We start from the raw sequence: 26,053 nt of genomic DNA on the forward strand, positions 1-26,053 counted from the left end.
AGAAAAACTTATAGATGCAGAGGAAGACAACTGGATTGTGCAGCACACTATCAGTAGCACTTGAGACAAAAGAGAGAAGCAAATGATTGCGCATTTAAATTTTGTTTGCGACTGTTTTTTAGGAGCTTAGTTAATTGTGTATTTTTTCTTTTGTCTTCACTTCTTAATAAATAAAGTCATGCATTAATCAGTTACTCGTTTTTTCATTTCCTCATACACGTACAACAAAGGTATTAATAATATTTTTCTTACGGTGTCCGAATGTTGGTTCAGGTTTCTCATATTTTGAAGCCAAGATATTCTAATACAATTAGAAAAATTAGAAAATCTACGGTTTCGTTTTGATTTAAATCTGTCTCCTGTCATCCCCTGATAGTACTTTTTCTAGGTCTACCTGTTGTCAAGGAGGCTTTGCAGAAGACAAATTTACACCAAAACGTCCGTAGTTTAGTCCATAAATAGTTTTATTTTTTATATACTCTGTATTAGAGTACAAATACTCGTTTCATACATGTTCTCTGAAACGCATATTTGAATATTTTCTTAGCGGTGCCTTTTGATATTGTCATCATATCTGAGTTAAACAGAGAACTTGAATCGAATCGACATTCATTCCAAGATATTCTGTTTATCCCTGGTCCTCTCTTTTCAAATACCTTGCCCTGAAGAATGAGTTGCAACATGCCAAATGTCTTTTTATTTCTTCTTACAAGCCTGCTTCTTTCAAGATGCTTATGAGCTTCAGGATTTTTCCAGGATTCTGCTAAATATCTTCATTTTATTCCCTGTACATCCATAAGTTTAAGGAATTCTGCACAAAACTTGCATCTTTAGTTTTTCAAATAGTTGATGTTCCTTCTTCAATGGGGGATGGTAATTGGGGGTCATGTTTGGCATTCCGTGACATTGATAATAATTTAGAATAACGTTGGGAGGGACTGTTGAAGATTATATTGGGGACGAAAAAAACTGGCATAAAAACTACAAACATGTAATGTAAATGCCACAGAAAACCAACTTTTGAACAAACGATTTAAATCGTTGGAATGCGACGCCTCTGACGACACTTTTTAAAGGTGACATTATCATTGAATATAGACTATAATAACGTGCGTAGGAGAAAAGTATTTAATTTACGGTTTCGGCGAAAAAGCCCGCATCGCATACATTTTATAAGCCAAGAATAAAAGTTCTTTTCCAGTGCCAGTGCCAGAGGCAGGTCAACGAACGAATTCGTCAGTTTTTTCACTTCGCTCTCGCCCGCTGTTGAACTTGATTCACATTTTTAAATAGCCAATTACATTTTTATCAACGCTGCCATGCCATGCTTGGCTTCAAGTTCATGCGTTCGAGGTCGAAATCATTTGCTCGTTTGTAATGGAATATTATAATGTTTATTATAAATGTGTTGTAAATTATTTGCATTAAAACAGGAAGAGAAATTTAAGGTAATATTACTTTTCTTGTTACTTAACTGAACGATATCTATATAGATATCGGATCCACTTGTGAACATACATACGTTAGGTAATACAGGGATATAATAATACTCTTTTAGGTTTCTGGTAGTCCACGTGAGCCATGATTATCTTCCAATCCGAATCTCATTGTTACTCTATTATACGTATGTATATTTAAGGTGACCATATGTACTTATTTAAGTAGGACAGTACTTATTTTTAGATATTATCCTAATGTACTTTAAAACCTTTCTGAGGACACGCGAATGTACTTATTTTTTCTAAAAAATGAATATTTTTATCTTTTACTACTTTTAAACAAATTTCTTTGTATACTGTTCCAGGTATTGCAGCTTTTGTTTTGATGGTTTCCAATATTTCCATTCTTTTGTTGACTCTTCTCATGACTTCGTTGTTTGTTACAGGCTCGGTCCATGCTATCTTCAGGTACCTTTACCCACAATTCAAATGCTTCCAACTTTTTAGTAGTCGACGCGTTAATTGACCATGCTCTATCCCGTTAAAGCAGAGTCGAGAAATATAACACCTTGCCAGCCTAATTCTCAAGTCTTAATTATTTCAGTTCTCTTGCACAAACTACCTTTCTCATTTTATTGAAGTTGGTTCTTGCCTTCTCTATTCGAACTTTGATTTCTTTGGAGTAATCGTTTGTGTGATTAATTATTGTGCCAAGATAGTTGTAGTTTTCAACTTGTTCTAAAGTTTTACCTTTAATTGTCAGGCTTTTATCATTATTTTGGGTTTTTGATATCCTCATAAATTTAGTTTTCTTGATGTTTATTGATAATCCATATTGTTCTCCACACTCAACTATCTTGTTCATTAGCTTTTGGAGGTCTTGGAGGGTGTCCGTTATTATGATAGTGTCATCCGCATATCTAATGTTGTTAAAAATTGGCGTTCCATTTAGGTACCTTTATTCCTGCTGTTTCTCCCTCATGAACTTTTTTCATAATTTCTTCAGAGTATGCATTTAATAGTAGTAGTGACAATACAGACCCCTGTCGCACTCCTCTTTTAATTTCGAACTCTTCTGATGTGTGTTCGTTAATGCGTATGTGTGCCTGCTGTTGATAATATAGATTTGTTATAATTCAAAGGTCATTGTATTGTAATTGTTATCTTTGAGGATGTCCATTAGCTCTTTGTGGCGGACTTTATTGAAAGCCTTGTTGTAATCTATGAAATAGACGTACATATCCTGGTTCACATCCAAGCATCTCTGGATTAGTAGTGTAAATCCAAAGTGGGTTTCTTCAATATCCATATCAAATGTTTGGTAAATGCGTTTATGAATGATCTTTAAAAACATTTTAAGTGTGTGAGACACCAGGTTTATGGTGCGGTGGTCGTACACAAAACTTCACTGCACAAGTGAAACATTTTTACACAAAATGTGTAACCTACCCAAAAAACTGGAGTACAAATTTTCATGAATTTAAACTATTCAAAAGCGAAGATCTAAAGCGGGCTCCACACTCTCGGCGAAGTTACTTCGCCAAAATTGACCGAAGTCCGAAATACCCTCTCTACACACTCGTTCTACTTCGCGAGGAAGTGCGATACCGACAAAGAGCGGTGCGATACCGACAAAGATCCCTTTGACCAGACCGACAGAGAATGGACGTAGAACGAAGTGAGGCAAAGTTACACAAGGTGGCCTTCTACACTCTCATAGTTGTTGAACCTCGATCGACTTCGGCGAGAGTGTGGAGCTCGCATAAGAAATGAAATAACATGGAACGATGTTTGTTATTCTCTCGAAGCTTTTAAATTGTATATCAAGGCAACCATGTTAAACGAAGATCAACTCTTTGACAAACTGGGAATTTTGAAAGACGTGGCTACAAGTGAAAAAATTGCTGAGTGGAACAGAGAAGAAAAAATAGTCAGGATCACGGTCAGGATCGATGGCTTAAAGTTTTTAAGTGTGTAGATCAATTCAAACTGAAAAACTTACAAATATTATGCGAATTTATTTTTTGTCTTCCGGGTACTAGTGCGGCTACTGAGCGTTTATTTTCTGTAATAAATAATTATTATTGGACGTCGGAAAAGTCACAAATGTCCATATCCACTCTCAAGACAGCCATGCTGGTGTAGGTACGCAAATTTTGATGAGACTTGTATGAAATGTTTCATTTACTTCAGTCGAAGCCGGACCTTCTTGAATTAATTTTAAGTTCAGAAAAATATGAATGATGCAAAAAACTGGAAGAAGATGAGGCTATTCCAGGTCCCTCATCTAAAAACTCTTAATTACAGGCTTATAACATTTTCAAAGTTAATGTAGTGTGTTGTGTTTAGTTTAATTGATATAATTTTATATGTTTAGCTACATAGTTTATTTATTTTTAATGCCAAAAAGTTATATTTGTCCAATAACAAGATACCTACATTTTGCGTTTTTAATAAATTTTTGTTTTTTGTATTTTTTTTTCTTTAAAAAGATATGGTCACCGTAATTATATTAGTATATTTAAGATTTAACTGGTGTAATAAGCAAATTTCTTCTCACGTTAATAACTGTACTCCTCGCTGCTCCAGCAAATTCCTCGAACTCCAGCCTTCATCATAAGGAATTTGATAGTACAGAAGGTCAAAACGTTTTTAACAGCTTTATCTGTTCTATCTGCTCTATCAGTTCATTGTGTGTATTTTGTCTTCCTATTTCTCAGCCGACTTAAGTTAAGTTATTTCAAAGTTAAGAAAGTTACACATAAAACACATGACTAAATATAGTTAGATACGTCATAGTCATAGAAATCAATACTTAAAATCTTCTATTGAAACAGTGCTTATTTCATGATTTTTACTTTATCGTACTACATACGTAGTATGAGTATAATATTACTTTATCGTACTACATACGTAGTATGAGTATAATAGATAAAGTTATAGGATCGTGCAAAAATTTTTTTTTCAGATTTCACTTTTTTTTGACGTTTTGAGTCCCCCTGAGTGTAAAAAGCAAATAAAAAAAAACATGTCGGAAGTATGTACGTATGTCTGTACGTACGTATGTACGTACGTATGTACGTACGTATGTACGTACGTATGTACGTACGTATGTCGCCACCGCCCAGCAAAAACTACCGGACCGATTTCGATGAAATTTGGTATGAGTAAGTTTAAGAGAATTTTGTCGAGAAACTAAGCTTTTGAAAAAAACCTCTCAAAGGGGGGCCGAAATAGGGGGGTTATTTAGGGCCCATTTTTGCAAATTTTGACCGAAACGAATGAAATTTAACATAAAGTTAGCTTATCGATAGGTGAATAGAAATACGGAATTTGACATTTCTAAATCCAAAATGGCGGCCAGCATGGCCGACCTCCCATCCGATACATTTCCCTACCAATCTAAAAACTTGTTTAAGATAAATTTAATTTGAAAAAACATTTATATAGCCTAAAGATGGGCCTATAACAAGAATATTATCGTTTTTCAGAAAAAGTTATGGGTTGCCTATATTTAAGGGGTCAAAATTTGACATAAATTTGAACTAGATTTTCTCAAAAATGGCTCCAAGGAATTTATTTATTTTTTGATATATTTTTGATATCTTATCGTTTAATTCAATAACATTAGTCAGATTTCTTATCTCCTCATAGGAGGAGAGTTATAAATTTTTTATAAAAAAATATTCGAGTGCCCGTAACTTCCTCTGTAATAGAAACTGTAATTTAAAATTTGGCAGACATATAGAGTACTTTATTATCTATTAGTTCAATGAATTTTACCCACAATATGGCTTCCGGTTGAACCGGAAATGAAAAAAAAATCTTAATTTTTTAGATACGCCCTGTATATTTTTACATATTTTGAAAGAATGCAAAATTACCTTTCCAATGTCATAAAACTCGTTGCTGTAGCTCAAAAACTCGAAAAGTTAGAGAAAATAGAAATTTTGCTAGAATCTTGTGTGTGTCCCCTCTCACGCGATCCTAGCAGAGCATTATTATAGGGCAGTCAATGAGGGTATTTGGCTCCGAATTCCATCCTACTACATCGATGTACTTGATATTTTCACAGTAAGTAGGGAATAGCTCAAGAAACAAAATCGGTATATAATACCTATATAATATGGCGCGTTTATCTTGGGGCAATTCCCACCCCTTCAAGGGGGTGGAAAATTTGTTGGTCAAAATAAGCATGGAGGTGGCTAGAGAACCTATTTTTAAGCAAAAACTGATCTATACTTTTTTTTGAGAACTCAATACTTTTTGAGTTATGCGTAGTTGAAAATTGGCCATTTTCATTTAAAAATGACACGTTTTCGGACGTTTTTTGTGAATACCTTAAAAACTATGCATCAAACTAAAAACAGTATATAAATTTTTTTAGATTATAAATAATAAAGAGATTCGTTCCTTCGTAAATTTTCTATTTATAATACAAAAAGAGATATGGTAGGTAAAAAGAGTTTGTTTTTTTGGTGCATGCCCAAAGTACTCATGCTTTTGTAGTGTTTGAAAAGGCATTTAAAACGAGCACCGTTAAAATGTCGGTTACATTCAAACTAAGCGAGATATGGTGCAAAAGAATATTTATGACTAATGTACTTTAAGGAAAAATGAGAAGTACATACATTTAACCCATCATCCACCAGAATTTAAATGCATTGTTTTTCTTTTGCAATACCTCTTAATATAGTGTTATTCCTATTTTCAAAGAGTTGGACGGGTGAAAAAAATAAGATCAAATTATAGAGCGCATTTTTAACTTTTCTTAAAATTCTTCCTTTTGGTCCATGCAGTTCGAAAATAAAAATGTTCTATCCCCGAGAAGTGGTGGGAACCGCCCCCATGATAAAAGCGCCATAGTATATAGTATATAGGATAGACTTTGAATTAGGAGATTGGGCTTTGGGCTACTCCCAAAATTTCATTAAAATCCATGCAGTAAAATGCAAATATTGTAAACTATTAATTTCTCAGAAAAATGAACTAATTTGAAATGAAAGTGTGACTAATATTTTATTGATTTAGGTATGCAATAATCTATAGTGTGTCCCCGAACATTCTCTCAAATACAGGAATTAATGATGCGTAGAACCATAAAATATTTTCAAGTATACAAGGTGTTTCTAAAATATCAAAATAACGAGTAACTTTGTTATTTTTATAGAATGCCAGTATCTAGTACGATAACGATAATAGATCGGTACGATAAAGTTCTCGGGCGGCCCTTCCGTCCAGCGTTTTTTATTATTAAATATTTCATGTTACTTAATATTCTTGTACAGTCTGCAGCCTAAACATGTTTAACTCACGCTCTTGCCCAGGTGAGGCATAATAATTATCTGCAATCTCCTGATATCTGGGAGAAATTATGTCCTACCTAGAACCATTCTCCATTTTCCCCTCTAGGTAATCACTAAACTTTCACTGCCTATAGCCTGATCCGATGTCGGGCAGCTGCAGCATCATTACCAAGATATAACGTAAAGTAAATGATCCTGGATCGTTCTATTATTGGATACTACAAGTTTTAATCGCTTTTAGACTGCAATGAAGACAACAACCGAAAACTACTCCATTACTATATGTATATTTTAAAATTGCACCTCACCGATGTAGATGATTTTTCGATGAAAATTTGGGTCAGTTTCCCATTGACATTTATTAATTTTTTGTCATAATTTTGCTTTAAAATGTTCTTACACTACTTTATATACTATAAAAATTCATCATTTTAATATGTAAAATACCTTACACTAATTTATATATTGTTATGATCTGCTTCTTATTAATTTTATATTAATTATTATTTATCTGATTAATTATTTAATTGTCGCAAATCATACATAAAAAACAATAAAAAAAACTCAGGGTGCCTTTTTGTAATATCAAGAAAATGTCTAAATTATCTTACGTTATACTTATCTTCTCTCGTGGGTTCAGTATCTCTTAGTTGATCCTAATCGGGATAAAATAGGGAAAAGAAAATAAAGCCAAATATAAAATAAACATACAGAATTGTCTTTTATTTATCAAAATCGATACTCTAAAATCTATCAAATCTAAAACCTGTGGACACAGATGTCCGAATGAAATTTCTACCATTTAAATTTATTCTAGTTAAAAAAATATTTATCGGTTTGTTCCCGATGACTTTGGTACAACAAATTAAACAAAACCAAATTGTGTATTCGCAAGATTAGCTGTACTCCCTATTTACTTTCTGAAATATTGGAATTTTAATTCCTACGCTTTTTACTCAAAATTTTAGTTCCCGAACATAAAAATATCTTTCACATAAGTTGACTGACCTTTTGCTTCAAACACTCTGATGTCTTCTCGTGACCCAAAAACAGCTCTCCCTCGTTGACTATGTTAAAGGCTACTCATCAAAGCCCTCTCTGTTCTCCAGCTTCAAAACTATCAGCATACCAGCACCAATTCTCCAACCAGCCGGGCCTCTTTTGACACGTACTCGATTCAAACAAAACTCCAAAAATTCTCTGCTCTCCTTCTCACAATAATACAGAATCAAAGAGGTATTCCGTCTCAATTTGATCTGTCTCTCGTTCCACTTTTCAACACTATTCTCCACTATCAAACAACCACTGGTACTTGCTAACTATCTATTCACGAAAACGTCGAACTGCTCCTCAGCGATGCCAAAAACATAATGACTTCTTTTTCAAACTCTCTCAATCATTCAAACTACTTTTCCCCTTCCAAGTTGCCAAGAATCATAAACAATCTTTTCCATTCGACAAACAAACAGTCTTTTTCAAAATTATTCCGACCATCCTAATTACTTTCGGGGAACTATACAACATTTACTCGTGTTGAAACAAAGATATTAAAATTCCAAACTTTCTTTTAAAACCACTTTTCTCGAAAATCATAATTACATCTAGCTGTGGATTCTATAGTTTCCGTAGTAAACAATCTTTTTCAATTATAAACCTAAATACATCGTCCTTTTCACTTTAATTATTCACAAAAGTCTTTAATGGTTCATCGGAAAACTCATTGAAAAAGAAATCCACTTACATCCAAACTAAATTCTAATAAATATTTACAGATCAATATACAGGGTGTATCAAATTTATGTGCCCGGGTTATTTAAAAAAAATTTAATTTAATTTTCATTTTGCCTTTGATTGATAAATTGAAAACACAATAATATGTACTATAAAAATTCATCATTTTAATATGTAAAATACCTTATACTAATTTATATACTATAAAAATTCACCATTTTAATACTAGACCAGGACCTCGATTTTTGACCCTTTGCTTCGTTATCGATCTTCGCTATCTGTACACTAAACAGATACGAAGCGAATACGTTCGATAAGGAAGCGAAGGGTCAAAAATCGAGGTTCTGGGCGGATCTGTGAAAAAAGGTCTATTTTTGGATGTGCGAGGTGGTATTCGGATTTTTGCAGATAAAGTTAGGTAACAACTTCAACAATAATAAATTGACTTATGTTCCTTCTCAAATATGCCCGGAACATTAATAAAAAAATTAAAGTATTTAAACATTTCCAAAAACATCGATTTTTTTCTACTTTCATTGCTTATAACTTTAAAACGATTCATTTTGGAACAAAGTCGTACAGAAAGAAAATAAAGATAATCGAATTTTGTATAATATACGACTGGTTGACTGGTTTAAAATGTCCTAAATTATTACCCTTTCTGCAAAATAGCAATAAATAGAAAATAAGGGGGCGAAAAAGACTGTTTTTATTCAATGTTTTTCAACCACTTTGGTTGCACTTAGAACTTTCGTAATTCGTTTAGAAAATTCTTACAACGTACTTAAATCGTTCACCAAATTTCATTAAAATAGACCTGATAGATTTTTCATAACAATTTTGCAATCTAAATTTTTTTAAAACTTTCTGATGAAAAAGTAGACCATTTAGAAGTTTGCTAATTTTTTGCATATAAAGAAGTTCTTTACCTATCTAATACACTTTACAGAATTAAAATCGGATTATTTAAGCGGCCTCAGCACTGTTTTAAAGTTATAAACAATTTTTTGGCTTACAAACAAATACAGTGAGAACGTTTGAGTTGGCATAAACTCATTTTCTCGAGAATAGGCGTCTCTGGAGATAAATCCCGAAACAGGTCGATTTTTATTTTTAAATTATAATTTTTTGGCATAAATGTCATACTAGTGACGTCATCCATCTGGGTGTGATGACGTAATCTAAATATTGGAACTAATTTAATTCAAAACATTTTGTATGCTGTAAGAATTTTTTAAGTCAAGTATGAAGGTTCTAAGTGCAACCAAAGTGGTTGAAAAACATTAAATAAAAACAGTCTTTTTCTCCCCCTTATTTTCTATTTATTGCTATTTTGCAGAAAGGGTAATAATTTAAGACATTTTAAACCAGTCGTATATTATACAAAATTCAATTATCTTCATTTTATTTCCCTACGACTTTGTTCCAAAATGAATCGTTTTAAAGTTATAAGCAATGAAAGTAGAAAAAAATCGATATTTTTCGAAATTTTTAAATATTTAAATTTTTTTATTAATGTTCCGGGCATATTTAAGAAGGAGCATAAGTCAATTATATTTATTGAAGTTGTCACCTAACTTTATCTGCAAAAATCCGAATGCCACCTCTGACATCCACCTCAAAAGAGATGCGTCCTGGTCTATATGTAAAATAAGTCTATTATAAAAGATCCCTACATTTAATCGACATGAAGGTGGCTACTTTTAGAAAGGTTATCAAAGGAATGCACCACTAACAAAAATTTTATTCACAAATCGTGTGCAACAATTTCAGAAACACAAAATAAAAACATTATCACGTTTTTGGTTCTGCTTCTGCAGATCAAGGTTTTCTATCGAAATATCTTCTTGTTTCCATAACAGCATTTTTACTGGTTTTTAGAAATAGTGGGTCAACAGTTTTGGGAAATTTTATAAACTTAAAAGCTGGAATTCATAACAGAATATCTACAACAACAGTTTAGATATAAAAAATACAAGGTAACCTCTTACGACTAGATCACTCCCCGATAAACCTTCTAAATAACAACAAAAAACCATGTGTAATACAGAAGTACTTTTTTTAGAAACCCAGAAAACATGTAGGTAAAAAAATGGAGGAGGCGTAGTTCCATTTCTTGTTCTTCAAGGTGCCGTCTTCTTTGGAAGGTTGGCGATCATCTCTGTTCACTGCTGCTCTAAAAAGCTTACATTGTTTATAAATAAAAAATAACGTTTATTCTTATGCATATTTTGTTTATTTCATATTGTTATCACCAAATTTATCAAAAGCAGTTGTTAGATAGGTACTACAAGCAAACAGAGCTTATTTTGACCTCTCCCATATATTTGGTTTAAAAATGTCCACCGAAATACAAAGATGAGAATCTATAAAACCTTAATTCGACCAATATCATGCTATGGCAGTGAAGTATGGGTCCTGAAAGAAACATCCAAAAACAAACTACACATTCAAAAGAAAATATTGAGGAGAATACTAGGTAGAGCCTGTGAGTAAAATCGAAATCTTCAGAATTCGATACAACAATGAGCTTTATCAACTTTATAAGGAAACGCCCCTGTCAGACTTCATTAGAATACAAAGAATAACCGCCGGATATGTGATAAGTGATAAGAATGGTAGAGGATAGGCTACCAAAACGAGCACTGAATGCTAGAATGCAGGGAAAGAGACCAGTTGGAAAGCCACGAAAGCGCTGGGAAGACACAGTGAACAGCGACGCACAAGCCCTTTTAGGAGTCCGTGTATGGAGAAGAGCAGCCACAGACAAAAAAGGGTGAAGTCAAAAAATAAAGGAGGCCAAGGCTCAATTTGGGCTGTAGTGCCGTAGAAGAAGAAGTTGTTAGATACCTGTATCACAGAGTGTTTTAAAAAAATCTTTACTTCCCTGGGCTATATGTCTTTGGCTATATTGTCACGTTTCCACTCCATACAGCAACAGTGGAAAGATATAGCAATATGACATTTTGACACCCCCATCGAACAAGGTTGTAACTCAAGTTACATCTATTTTCAGATTTCAATACAGGCGAATTCAACAAAAAATTGCGCACACGTCAATATAAACGACATAATTTAATTCTCAATAGTTTGACTAATACTCCATTGAAAAAAGTTGTATTTTAACTTACGTGTGCCATTTTAGCGTGAAAAAGGCAGTAACACTGGATACTCCCTATGTTATATGTATATTTACTTTCTTTATACTTGACGATTAACAAGGTTTTTAATTGAGTTACAACTTTGTTGCACGTATGTTTAATTTATAAAGTAATCAAACATATGGTGTATCTCGTAAGTCAATTTATCGAAATGAAAATAAAAAAGGATTTACGGACTTTTTTTCCTTTTTGGTAGTTGCAGTGGACAAAATGAATACAGAATAATTTTTGCTACGTACTTCTATGTAGTGAAAAAGTTTAATATTAACATTACACATGTATTTTTTGAAATAGCACATTCACATAACAAGGGTGATTCAATGCATGCCCTTATAGAAAAACGGAAAAACATTGAGTCGTGTATGCTCCAGATCAATGGATAACCATGGTACGATGTGCCAAAGCATCAGGAAGCCTTAATCCGTAATTGAAATAAATCAGAAGCAAATTCTAAATTTTAACCTAATTAAGGACACACATGTTAATTTTGAAGTAGATATTAATATTCTTTTTCTCATGATCATCTTTCAGTGCGTCACAGTTTTTCGATTTCTTTCTAACGCATTAAATTGTATGTTACAGAAAAAAAGGCACGTCTGGGATTACAGACATTTACAACATTTATTCTAGTTATTCTAGTAGTCGATAGATGGCGCCATAATAATTTTTTTTTTAATTAGATAATAATATTACAAATATAATCTGCATAATTTATAAGACTATACAAATCAAAGAAAAAATCATTTTATAAATGCAAGAAACACATTTAATTTGTTTTTATTCCAAATTGAAAATAAAATGTGACAACTGTCAGATTTAACTAAAATGTCATGTTAGAATAAATGTCATAAATGTGTATTATCACGGACTTACCCTTGTTCCTATCATTTGTTACGCACTGAAAAATGTTCATGAAAAGGACAATAGTAGAAAATTAAAGTTCTAAAGTAAAATGATCTAAATCTAAAATTAAATATTTACAGATACGCAATAAGAATGCGAAAAATTTGAGATATTTCATAGCATGCTTTTTCCATAGTGATAGAATATTGCTGTTATTGTAAAATTTATAATTTCCAATTATAATTGTGAAAATTGTGAGTTGATATTTTGTTTAAATATGTCATAAAACAGGAAAAATAATTAACACGGAGAGTGTAAAATGGTTGTTGGCGAGTTACAACCTTTTTCTACGAGTAATCATGTTTAATCTCAAGGTTGTATCTTAATCAAACTCAAGATTTTCAATAGTTAATAAAATTACAAATCATACATCTCAAAGTAATCCCTTATTATGTTGTAAATATCGTGTAAAAGAGTCTAACCATTTCGCTACAAATTTTTAAAAATTCATATATTCGTTTTTTGCCTCTCCTGTAAAATCGCTAAAAATGAGTTACAACTTTGTTAGATGGGGGTGTCGATTTGAATTATATGGCCTCAAAGTAGTCATTTCCGCAAATGTAGCTTGAACTCCTTCTAATTTACTTTTAATTTCTACGATTGGATCCCGGCTCTCATTGATATTATTACTGCTGATTTACACGAGTTCTCTATCCAGTATGAGTACGGCATCTCTCTCCGACTTTTATACCGCAATCTTGTATACAATTTTATTTTGCTATAAGTACTATTAAAATTTAGAAGAGATTTAGAATTTAAAAATAGTTTGGTTGTATTCACACATCTTAATGGAATATCCACCATTCATAATCATAAATTATTTTCCGTCTGAGGTCCCAGTTTGCCTATAAATAACTCATATTCGTATCTCATCCTCATCCTGATGTACGTGTACGTGGTTATCGGTAACAAATACGCGACTTAGCTGTGTTCAGTAGGAAATACCCGCCGTGAATTGACCAAAAATAGAGCATTTCGAAGGTTAAAACGGTGATAGCTGATAAAACTAAAACGTAAATTGCGGTTTGAGGAAAGTTTTCTCGACATAATGCACGGTGCACGTAGGTACTACTACACTTTTCAAGGACGTTACAACGATTTTGAAGTTTCATTTTTGCTAATGAACTGCAAAGGTGAGCAGTGGTGATAACGCGTTAAAAAAACTAAATTATATATCAACCTTTATTTATTTTTAAATTCAATGAGAGGCAGTTTAAGATTTAATTTGTTTCAGAGATCACCACCTTCTGTTTATATACGTTTCTGCCTCTAGGAGTCGTCAGAAGAGCTTTGTGGCGTGCTCTCAATCAAACTAAATCCAGCTGTCTATAGTCCGTCCCACCTTAACTTTACAGTATAGAGAACATAGGCAATGCAGTCCTTATGAGAATTTTTAGAGCGGTGATGATTTTATCAAAAATGATTTGTAATTAAACATTACAGAGATTAAATTAAAACTGTTTTAGAAAGACAATCTACAATTTTAGGATTCGTATGCGTTTAAGTTTATCAGATATACTATAGATCAGGGGTTCCCAACCTTCTAGCAACTGCGTACTACCTGAAATATTTTGAAGATTTTGGCGTACCACCAAATATCGGGGGAAGGGGGCATGGAATGGAAGAAAGCTCCCCCTGATCCTATTTTTTTAGAAATAATATATTTATTCTCAGAATCATTATTATTCTCGTACATGTCTATTGGATTGTTTTATTTTAATTAAATAACTAATATAACTTTATATTATTTAATTACTCATTCACTTTTCCAAGACTTTATCAAGACAACAATAAATATAATTATTTGTCAATTATGCTTTCTAATTTTTATTTAAAAATACGTTTATGAATAAGACTTGACAATAAAGGAAAAATAAAACAATTACGCACATTACAGTTTATTACTCATAGCTGTACAAAAACATAGTGCAAAAGTCCTCTTCAATACTTGTTAGTCCGTTTCTATATTTATTTTTTATACACAATAAGTCAGAAAAATCAGTCTCACACAAGTAACTAGTGACAAATGGCATCAACAGCATAGCTTGCCGAAAGAGCATTGGATACTCGGATTTATATCCCATCCAAAAGTCAATTAAGGATTTTTCTTTAAAACTGTCTTTCATAGAACTTTCTTCTGTTAGGTCGATGAATGTTTCTTGTAATTCCAACTCATTTGGTGAGGTTCCTACAAAAGAATTTCTGATCCAGTCAAGTTTGGAATAATCTTCCGAGAAATATTTATTAAAACTTTCTGGAAGAGATCCCAAGTGAATAATTATTATATCAACAACCAAATCTGGTATTGGAGATATTTCGTTTTCTTCAAAAAATGATTAGAGCATAGGAAGCAGTACCCGACCCGACAGACTGTACTGGCACATTTGCAGACAGAGTACCAGCGTAATTGCTTGTTTTACAAAGGCGTTGATTGTGTTTTTGATGTAAAAAGTGGACTGTAAACACTTTAGCTGTATTACTATCAAAATAAACAACACTTGCACTTGAACTATTTATTTTTAACAGTATTTAGTGACAAATTGAACAGAGGAATCTGGCTTGTTCCGTCCATTCCGACATCTTCTCTCGTTCCCCTAATCATACGCGTTAGGCCATGCGCGTACAAGTTGTGCTCTGACCAACCATGGGCGTGCGAATAAAAATAAAAGTGACATTAAAAAATATACAAATGTAAAATCTGTACCATCTGTGAATAAGTCGATAAATCAAAAATACAAACTTTTCAGTATAGCCATTTTAAACATTTTATTAGTTTTGAAGAATAAAAAATTTAAGTTCAGTTTCGTTTTCGTAGAAATTGGTGGGTAATCATGCAACGAATGACGTACATAATTATGAACTTTGAGCATGTCACTTACTTTAAAAAAAAATCTAACTTACCCACTTTTTCACGCCAAATTTCTGTGTTCTTAGTGAGTTACCGACTTATTGTACTTAGTGTAAATTTCCAGGACAAAAAATTCAACATTTTTTTATACTTTATTTCTTTATAAAAAGTAACATCAACGTTAATTGGAAAAAGAAACTAAAAAACTACTAATTATCTGCAGCAAACTCTTCCAAATCAGGGTCCAAGTCTTGCATATCTGTAGTGGGCAAATTTCGGTAAAAGTTATGAAAAACTTCATCGATGAGCGGTAAAAGATCAAGTAGGTCTTTCTTTTTCTCCTTAATAACTGGCAGAAGCTTATCTGTGATTTGAGGCAATGTACTTGGTACAAACTGTAGAAGCAGTTCTTGTACTTTTTTTTTAATACAACGTAAATGAAACGGGTTTGTCTACTGTTTTTTGTACATGTCATACATTTTAGCAATCGATAAGTCACTAGACAAGTACTTTTTAGATGTCCTATTTCTGCAATAGTGGCTCTCGTATTTAGGAAATGACAAACTGTGATCTTTGTCATTTTGAATTTCTTCCGCAGAGCGTTTATTACCTGACTGCGCAATTCCACGTCTATCAGGAGAAATAATTCCAGAAAATGCATTTTTTCTTTTTACCCACTATCTCAATAAATCCTTTAGTTTCGCCAAGGGTTGCAATGAGGCAAGTTTTACAAATTGGCTTTTGTATGCCAGCAATAATGACGCTATATTTATATGAACATTCTCTATATTTTTTCTTGGTCCTAGCTTTTCTGTTTTCTTTGGATTAATGTTAATTAGAGAAGAAATATAGTTAGCCCTTCTATCCCGACTTCCCAAGTTCCAATAATTTTGAAAACATTTACCCCGGTCTTCATCTGAAAACCTTTCATTACATTTCATACGACTTGCTTTTAATGGCCTCATATTTCTAGGTTTTACGACCTTTCATTTTTCAATAGTGTAACTTTTACCAGCATTTCTGAGTTCTTTACTTTCTTGTCTTTGCTTTCGTGTCTTTCGCTGTTTCTTCTTTTTTTCTGTACTATTTGGCTCGTTTTCCACTGAAACATGGTCTTGATCTTTTTCCTTTGTCTTGTAGGAATCTTCTCTTGTCCTGACGGACTAGTCTTGACTTGAATATCTAGTTACTCCCGATTCAAATGTAAAACCCCCTACTATTTTGTTATGTTGATAACAGGTAATTGAATATACCGAGAAAAATAAAGCAAAATGCAACGTGTCCAAGTGGGCACTTCTACATACCTAGTTATTCACGGACTGAATAGTATGTACCCGGATGGTCAAGTTAAGATACATTATTTCAAACAAATATTTAAAACTTCAATATTAGATAAGTCGATATACCGGTTCCGATACCTAATAAATCGTCAAATCGAAATATTCACGGGCTTCTACCAAGTAAGCTATTGCATATTTGATTTACTCATTTATTCACCTGACGGAACTGAAAGAGAACTATTTCAAGATTGAGATATCTTGTTTTTACGAAAATTTGACATATCCACTTATTCACGGATGGTACAGAAATACAATAATTGCCTTAACAGGCGTACCACCTGAAATCTTCCCGCGTACCACCAGTGGTACGCGTACCACCGGTTGGGAACCCCTGCTATAGATATTACGCATGTGAATCCTAAAATTGTAGATTGACGTTCTAAAACAGTTTTAATTTAATCTCTCTAATGTTCTAATCTTCCCCCGATATCTGGTGGCACGCCAAACTCTTCAAAATATTTCAGGTAGTACGCAGTTGCTAGAAGGTTGGGAACCCCTGATCTATAGTATATCTGATAAACTTAAACGCATACGATTCCTAAAATTGTAGATTGTCTTTCTAAAACAGTTTTAATTTAATCTCTGTAATGTTTGATTACAAATTCTTTTTGATAAAATCGGCATCACCGCGCTAAAAACTCTCATAAGGACTGCATTGCCTATATTCCCTACACCAGTGATACTCAACCTGCGGCCCGCGGGCCGCATGTGGCCCTCTAGCGTTTTTTATGCGGCCCGAAGGCTAACTAAAGGGCCCTGTGATCAAATTATTTGTCAAATTTCACGTGTTTTCTCTAATTATTTGATAGTGTGCCGATGTGTTTGAGGCGTGTTTGGGAGTGAGGCAGACAATTTAATGACTTTCATTTTAAATAATATTGAGATTTTTAAGAACTCTGATTAAAAAGCAAGGTATTATTAACTTTTAATAATAAATTATTAAAGTTAATGAACAAATACTCATTTTAAAAATAATCAGTACTTATTTACTACATTGCAAGGACCCATTTAGTAATCACAAGGAAAATTCAGGCCCGGATTAACAAAAAATTTTTTAAATAATTGTGACCTTGAGACAACACCCTGCCTAAAAACTAAATTTAATTGCTCGCTCCAATTTTTTGCGCAGACAATTTAATGGCATTAATTTTGAAATAATTATATCGAAATTTTTGTTTTGAAAGTACGAGTTCTTAAAAACTTCGACATAATTTCAAATATAAAGTCATTGAATTATCTGCGCAAAAAATGGAAGCTCCATTAAAGCTCTTTTCAAATGTGCAAACTCGTTTTGAAAATTTCAATATACCTACATGATGTTGTTTCAAGGTCACAATGGATTTATAATTTTGTTTAATCCGGACCTGGATTTTTCTTGTGATTAGTAGTTGGGTGGTTTGGGTTCTAAATGTGACATATTTGTACCAGATATCAAAAAAATATACAAGGTGGTTCTAAAGTGGCAAAATCGATAAATCACCCTGTAACTCGGTTATAAAGTCGGTGGAGCAATAAATTTAGTATGTCTAGAACCGCCTCATTTACCTCTATTCACCGTATTCCAAACCGTACATTTACCGGAAATACCAAAGTATTTCCGTTTCCCAATGAAACACCCTGTATACTACTTCATCCTGATTGCGGCCCGCAAGCTGTGGCAATAGCTACTATGTGGCCCAGGAAAGAAAAAGGTTGAGTATCGCTGCCCTACACTGTAAAGTCAAGGACTATAGTAAGCAAAATAATACGAAATTATTTACTAATGAAAGCAATAGCGACATTTATTTAAACAACGAGAAATCTAAAATACAGAAAGAAGCACTTATAGTTCAAGGCAAACGGACCGATAAATGATAGACTTGGGGAATCTACAATTATTGCATTCCACAACCAGTCTATTTATCTAGGTAAAAAAACAAAGGTAATGAGAGACAGCTTAAGATTTCATTTTATTTTGTTAGCATAATTCTTAAGCAGTCTCTCATTAACTTAGTTCTACTCACATTTTGAGTACTAGGAAGCAAAAATTCGTTGTATTTTTACTTAGATCAATAGACGGGTATTGAAATGCATTTGTAGATTCCCCATGTATATCATTTATCTGTTGCAATATCTACATCATACGTCTCTGGTTTAATATCATTGTTATATACCAATAACGTATGACGTAGATATATTAATATTATGTGACACATGACAGAAGCTCGAAACAAATGACTATGAATGAAAAGCCCTATTAGTAGGTAGGCTAGTTTTAATCTGAATTTGTTAAGCAAAGCATAGGATATTTGGTATTTACATTTAAATTTGATACTTCGTGAATGTCAAACTAAATTTTAAATTATCTAATAATAAAATATAAATGACATTTTACAGTGAATTTAATTATTATATAAAATAAATAAGATGTTTAAAAATACAATTTGAGTATATTTTGAAAGCAATAATGTATTAACAACAAAGGTTTGTACGAGTATACGGCCTCCCCTTTAATGATAAATAGATTGTTCCATTTTTAGGCGAGCGGTAGCAACTCTTAAAATTACGTTATACCGACCACGAAAATCAACTTTAAGATGAATGACCAATTTTGGTGATTCTTTATATTTTCGATACCGCTGAATCTGAATATGAAGTTTATTTTTATCTAGACTATGTACCACACATGTTAAAAAATAAAATTTTATGTAAAAATGCGAAAAATCAATTTGAATGATTTTTCGACTTTACCTCGCTGTATCTTTGGTCGCTGTATTTCTTTTGAAAATTTTACTGTGTTATCTTTGAAGTATTTAAATAACAATGTGCTTTATTCAAACTGTTTAAACAAATTAAAAGAGGAGTTGTTAATTTTTAAACATTTTGTCGTCAGATTTCGTTACTTTCATGTTTACTTAAAAAAGTTGAGTGACAACTTTTTAGTTTATAATTTTCACCAACACAGGAATAAAATATTTCATGAAAAAGTTTTTTGGAAAATTTTAAGTCAAAGTATGCAATAAGAAGAAAGTTATGTGACTTTATAGACGAGTGGCACTCTTAAAATAACGCTTATTTCTCAAGATACTGACCACGGTGTGGTGAATGGCTAATTTTCGTCTAACCTAAGGTTTTGATGGTGCTGAAAACGAAAATAAGGTTTATTTTAAATAATCATTTTCATTTATAACTCTTGTATTTTTAATTTGACGAAGAAAAGTTATTCTATTCATGGTCTAAGTTTTATGATGCAATCATCTAAGTTTTATGATGCAATCATCAGATATAAATTGTTATTAATTTTATACGAGGTATATAAAAAATATGAATTTTGAGTAAAGTATCTTTATAGTTCACAACATTTAAATTAGAATGATATAATTGCAAATTGAAACATAATTTTTAATTCTAAATAACTTTTCGTAATAGTAATTTTCCATATTATGAATTAAAATACGTAAATAAACAAAGTTTTCGTTATGATAATGCTCGCATTTTCAGCTTGTATTATATTCATTTAATATGATTGATAAATCGAAAATAATTTTATTAATATGTATAAATAACGGACGATTGTGCCAAACAGCTCATAGGCCTTTTATTTTTAGCTATAAGTCAACGAACTACCTATTTTACTCGCATCTAACCTCTCGTCGTAAATCTCCCGAAGATCATCCATTAAAATTAACAACCGAGTTGACAAAACGAAGGTAAGGTATTTGTAATTATATCTGTAATAGGCCTGGATACTGAGTATCAAAAAAATATTTATTAACAGCAAGCTGAAAATTTGTTAATAGCTTAACGGTGTCTAGTCGGACAAACTTTGATGTACGGGAACACTGGAACAGGGGAAGTTTTAATTGTGGAACAGTGGAACGTGATTTTAATTGCGGAACGTGTGATCGTGACAAGTTTATGATTGTGAAAACTAGCAGGTTGTTTTTAAGTTTATTCAATAGCAAATTTTATACAGGGTGTCCCGAAAAGATTGGTCATAAATTATACCACACATTCTACGGTCAAAAATAGTTCGATTGAACCTAACTTACCTTAGTACAAATGTGCTCATAAAAAAAGTTACAGCCCTTTGAAGTTACAAAATGAAAATCGATTTTTTTCAATATATCGAAAACTATTAGAGATTTTTTATTGAAAATTGACATATATCATTCTTATGGCAGTAGCATCTTACAACAAAATTATAGTGAAGTTTGTCCACCCCATAAAAATTTTATGGGGGTTTTGCTCCCTTAAACCCCCCCGTACTTTTGTATACGTTCCATTTAATTCATTATTGTGGTATCATTAGTTAAACACAACCTTTTTAAAACTTTTTTGCCTCTTAGTATTTTTTCAATAAGCAAGTTTTTATCGAGATGCGGCTTCTTTTTTAATATATTTACATACAAATTTTATGGGGGTTTTGTTCCTTTAAACCCCCCAAATGTTTGTGTACGTTCCAATTACACTATTATTGTGATACCATTAGTTAAACACAGTGTTTTTAAAACTTTTTTGCCTCTTAGTCTTTTTTGACAAATCACCTTTTATCGAGATATGGCTTCTTTTTCAAAATATACCTAAAAATGTAAATTATAAATACATTTTCAGATTATTAAAACAGGTCTCTATAATCGTACTTAACCATGTACAAATATATGGTGGATTCGACAAATATTCAAAATAGCTCGATAAACACTGGATTATCAAAAAAGTACTAAGAGGTAAAAAAGTTTTAAAAATATTTTGTTTAACTAATGGTGTCACAATAATAATTTAATTGGAACGTACACAAAAGTTTGGGGGGTTTAAAGGAACAAAGCCCCCTTAAAAATTTTAAGGGGTGCACAAATTTCACTTTAATTTTTTTTTAAGATGTTGCTGCCATAAGAATGCCACATGTCCATTTTCAATGAAAAATCTCGAAGTGTTTTCGATATATGAAAAAAAAATCGATTTTCATTTTGTAACTTCAAAGGGCTGTAACTTTTTTTGTGTGCACTATTGTATATAGGTAAGTGAGGTTCAATCAACATATTTTTGACCCCAGAATCTGTGGTATAATTTATGACCATTCTTTTCGGGACACCCTGTATAATATATGAAAAAATGTTTGTTCGAGAAATATGTTGGGCATTTTAATAAGTCCGACACGTAGAACATGTAAAATAACAGGATTGGTGGTAAATAGCAGCCTGATTTTTGCATGAGTGTTTAATGAAAGGGTAACAAATCAATTGGAAGTTCTGTCCGACAAAATACATGGGACGTTTTCGTAGTATGACGTTCCAAATTTTTAACCTGTTCCACAATTAAAACTTCCCCTGTTCCAGTGTTACCATATATCAAAGTTTGTCCGACTAGACACCGTTAAGCTATTAATACATTTTCAGCTTGCTATTAATAATTTTTTTTAGTACGCGGGATCCAAGCCTATAATACATATATTTAGTGGGAATTCATTGTTTTTAATGCTTTTAGCGAGGCCGTGACCCGCTATTTTTAAGTTTTACTAGCATTAAGTAACCTTGTTTCAGAAAACTTACGACTAGGTGTAAATCAATTGTTAATGTTGTTCAATGTGATTGCTTTACCACTAAAATTAGGCCTTAGAGCGTTATTCAATTGAAGAGCAATATATACCAGCAGAAGGTTCTTGTAATAATATGTCGACAATAACATGTAATAAATCCTAAAATATGTTCATATTTTCTTTAGCTGATGTCCAAATATCAATGTTATGTATAAAACACTATAAATATAGTCCGTTTGAAAATTATTAATAGCAGATTTTTATGACACAGAAGATAAAGAAGAAATGCGTAAGGCTTAAGTAATGCATAAATTAATGCTACAGCAAACATTTACATACATACAAAAAATACCGTTAAAATGGAGAATACAATTTCAGACGAATTTCCTGCCACAAAAGGTTTAAGACACGGATGTTTTCTGTCCCTAATTCTATTCAAAATCAGTGTTCAGGAAGCATTAATCAACTAGAACTAGAGGATAAAATGCCCAAGAATGGGAATGAAAAACAAGTACATAACAAATTTTTCCTTCGCCGACGCCGACGATCAACTGACTAGGCAAACCAAGGAAGATATGGATTATATGATTCGAAAGTTGTGGTTGTTGAATGTTGGTTAACCGAAGAATACGAAAACTGGGCACTCACAATCAACATGAACAGAACGGAATATCTTAGAATAAAGAACGAAGAAAGATAACAACTCTCGATTAGAGATTTAAAAAAAAAGCAAAGAATTTAATCTATCTATCTAATCGCATAAAAATAGAATGGAGGGTTAGGGACCGTTCAAGTATTACGTAACGCAGGTTGGGGGGTCAAAAATCTTCAAAAATTGCGTTACGTAATAGTTAAATGCCCATTACAGTGCGTTACGTAGGGGGGAGGGGGGTCAAAAATCTTCAAAAATCGCGTTACGTAATACTTGAACGCTCCCTTAGACAAGGGGAGCCAATGTCACCTAAACTTTTTAATACGGTCTTAGAACATGCTTTCAAGAGTTTGAATTGGATGACAAAGAGAATAAAAATAGATGGAGAATACCTAAACAACTTACGTTTCGCCGATGATATAGTCATAGTAGCTGAGGATCTAGGTATGGCAAGAAAGATGGTACAGGAACTCGTTGTGGCTACAGAAAATGTAGGTTTAAATATAAATATCTCGAAAACAAAAATAATGACAAATTTGGTACCCAGCCAGAAGATCAGTATTGGTGGGAAAGAAATAGAACTCGTAGGTAGATATAAATACTTGGGACATGAAATTACTATTGGCAGTGATAACCAGACTCACGAACTGAAGAGAAGAATCGGTCTTGGATGGGCAGCATTTGAAAAACTGAGAGAAACTTTTAAAAGTGAGTTGCCACATGCCTAAAGAGAAAGGTATTTGATCAGTGCGTCCTCCCAGTCTTGACGTAGGGATCAGAAACACTTACCTTAACTAAAGCCTTGGCTACCAAAATAAAGCGTCACGCAGAGAAGAATGGAGCGGTCAATGTTAGGAATAACTCTGCGAGACAAAATCAAAAAGAAGAAATCAGGAGAAGAACAAAGGTGACTGACGTCATCGAAAGGATAGCCAGGTTGAAGTGGAGATCAGGATTTGCTGGATCAGGATTTTCTGCATCGGAAAGTCTGAGAATTTTTTAGAATACGGGTCCATTTACATACTTGTTAACACATTTATTCCATTTAGCTGAAACACGCTGCATGAGAGACATTACATGAATTGTTATCTAAAATCGGTTAAATTAGCCCACTTTCTTCTATAACAATCGTTTTGGCCGTTCAAAATAAGTTTAATGTGTTAATTTCTCCAATGGACGATTTTTCCCCTTATCATTGAAACAACCTTCGTACTGGTCGGTTCATAATCGTTACATCTGCTTGTTTATTAACCATTATCAATACAAACAAGCAAATAGACCTCATCGCAAGGATAGTAGTTGTTCTAATCTGAAATGTATTAATTTTATGACAACGTATAAAAAGTGTATTACCCATAAATGTTTTAGACGAGGTTACTAATACTAATGTTAATGTACATATTTACAAGATTTTCAATGGTTTCGCCAATCAATGATTTTATTAGTAAATAAATTCAAGGGAAAATGCCAATGAATAGATTGATATATGAAAGAAAGTTATATATTATAATTACAATCTATTTGAAAAACAAATTGGGAAGTACTGAAGTGAAATTAATTTTTTCAGGGACATTTGGAAAACTGTCTTTCTTAACTGGAGTCCATTAGAAGGTACTAAATATCTATCCGTCCGTCCAATGGAGTGTTACAGATATTCAATTTGTTTATCCCAGACATCTTTTTTCCCACATCATTAGCAAGGCTCACTCCGTATTCTGAAGATATTCTATGGCAGGGGACTACCAATGTGGCTTTCGTGTTGGAAGGTCAACATTAGATCAAATATTTACGATTCGACAAATATTAGAAAAAAACTGGGAATTCAACCGAGATGTACACCAAGTTTTCGTACATTTCCAGCAAGCATATGATTTGATAAAAAGAAGCAGACTATGGCTAGCAACGTTAGAAATAGGAATACCAAGAAATTTAAATTTAGCTAACTGAAACGTGTGTGACAGACTCATATGCACAGGTAAGAATAAGAAACAGAACATCGATACCATTTAGTATGACATCAGGACTTAGACAAGGAGACCCCTTATTAGCTTTGCCATTCAATTTGGTCTTAGAATATGCAATAAGTAACGTATTATATCCAAGCTGCGAATCGAGGATCAAAACTAGTGTTGGCCTTTACTGATGATCTAAATGCAGTTGCTCATTTTACAAGAGACGCAAGAGAAGTGTTTCCGAACTCGAGGAAGAAACAGATAGTCTGAGCCTTTGAATAAATGAAGAGAAGACGAAATACATGCTGGTAACCAAAAATCCAAGACTAAGAAATAGGCTTACTATTAACTATTAATGGTCATAACTAGTAGTGGAAGAAGATAACCACAACTACAAGAAGTAGTAGAAGTAGAGAATTAGTAATAGCTATTTGTATAACAAGGGAGGAAAGTGCTACTTTTCCTCCCGAGAATGAAGTTTACTGCCCGACGCGTAGCGGAGCGCAGTAATCATTCAAGGGAGGAAAAGGCACTTTACTCCCATGTTATACATATGGTTTTTCCACCTTCCTCAAATAACAAGTAATTTTTTCATTTTTACTTAATTTATTTATGTAACTAACCAACAAAATTTATTAGAACTAAAACTAACAAGTACGTACAATATAACTGTCAACTGTCAAATATAAGTCAAATTATTAATGTAAACATTGTTAAATCAGAATAACAATTTACTGTTTTTTACCATTCTGCAAAATACAGAGTGTTTTTAAATAAACGTTAAAATGTATAGATACTTACGTAATAGAAAATAGATATTGTACAGGGCGTCAATAAGTTATATTTCATGAATGAAATACCATGACGTCACTTTTACTTTTCCTCCCTATGGAGGAAAAATATTTACCTCCCTAGGGAGGAAAAGTACAACTTTGCTCCCTACAATCAGGTCCGGAAAAGTATACTTTCAGTAGAGGTAGGTGGAAAAAGAGTTTAAATATCTGGTGGCGGTAAACACAGATGACAACCACATAGAAAAAGAGGCATCAGCAATGATAGCTGCGGGGAATAGGAATACTCCCTCAATCATCATTATTAAGATCTAAGCTCCTAAAAAGACAATATAAATTAAGTCTGTATATGTCAATAATAATTAATCGCCCTGTTGTTATTTAATATGGAAGTGAACCATAGACTCTACATCAG

General features: G+C 32.7%; 1 long non-coding RNA gene across 1 annotated transcript; it reads left to right on the forward strand.

Annotated features, from left to right (window-relative positions):
• Window positions 1–1,201: 1,201 nt before the first annotated feature.
• LOC114326213 (uncharacterized) lies at window positions 1,202–25,643 on the forward strand. Its single transcript, XR_003651814.2, has 3 exons — window positions 1,202–1,448; window positions 20,316–20,417; window positions 24,463–25,643. It is a non-coding gene; the product is annotated as an uncharacterized LOC114326213 (long non-coding RNA).
• Window positions 25,644–26,053: the final 410 nt, after the last annotated feature.

This window comes from Diabrotica virgifera, chromosome 3 (assembly GCF_917563875.1).
Source record: "Diabrotica virgifera virgifera chromosome 3, PGI_DIABVI_V3a".
Taxonomy (NCBI): domain Eukaryota; kingdom Metazoa; phylum Arthropoda; class Insecta; order Coleoptera; family Chrysomelidae; genus Diabrotica; species Diabrotica virgifera.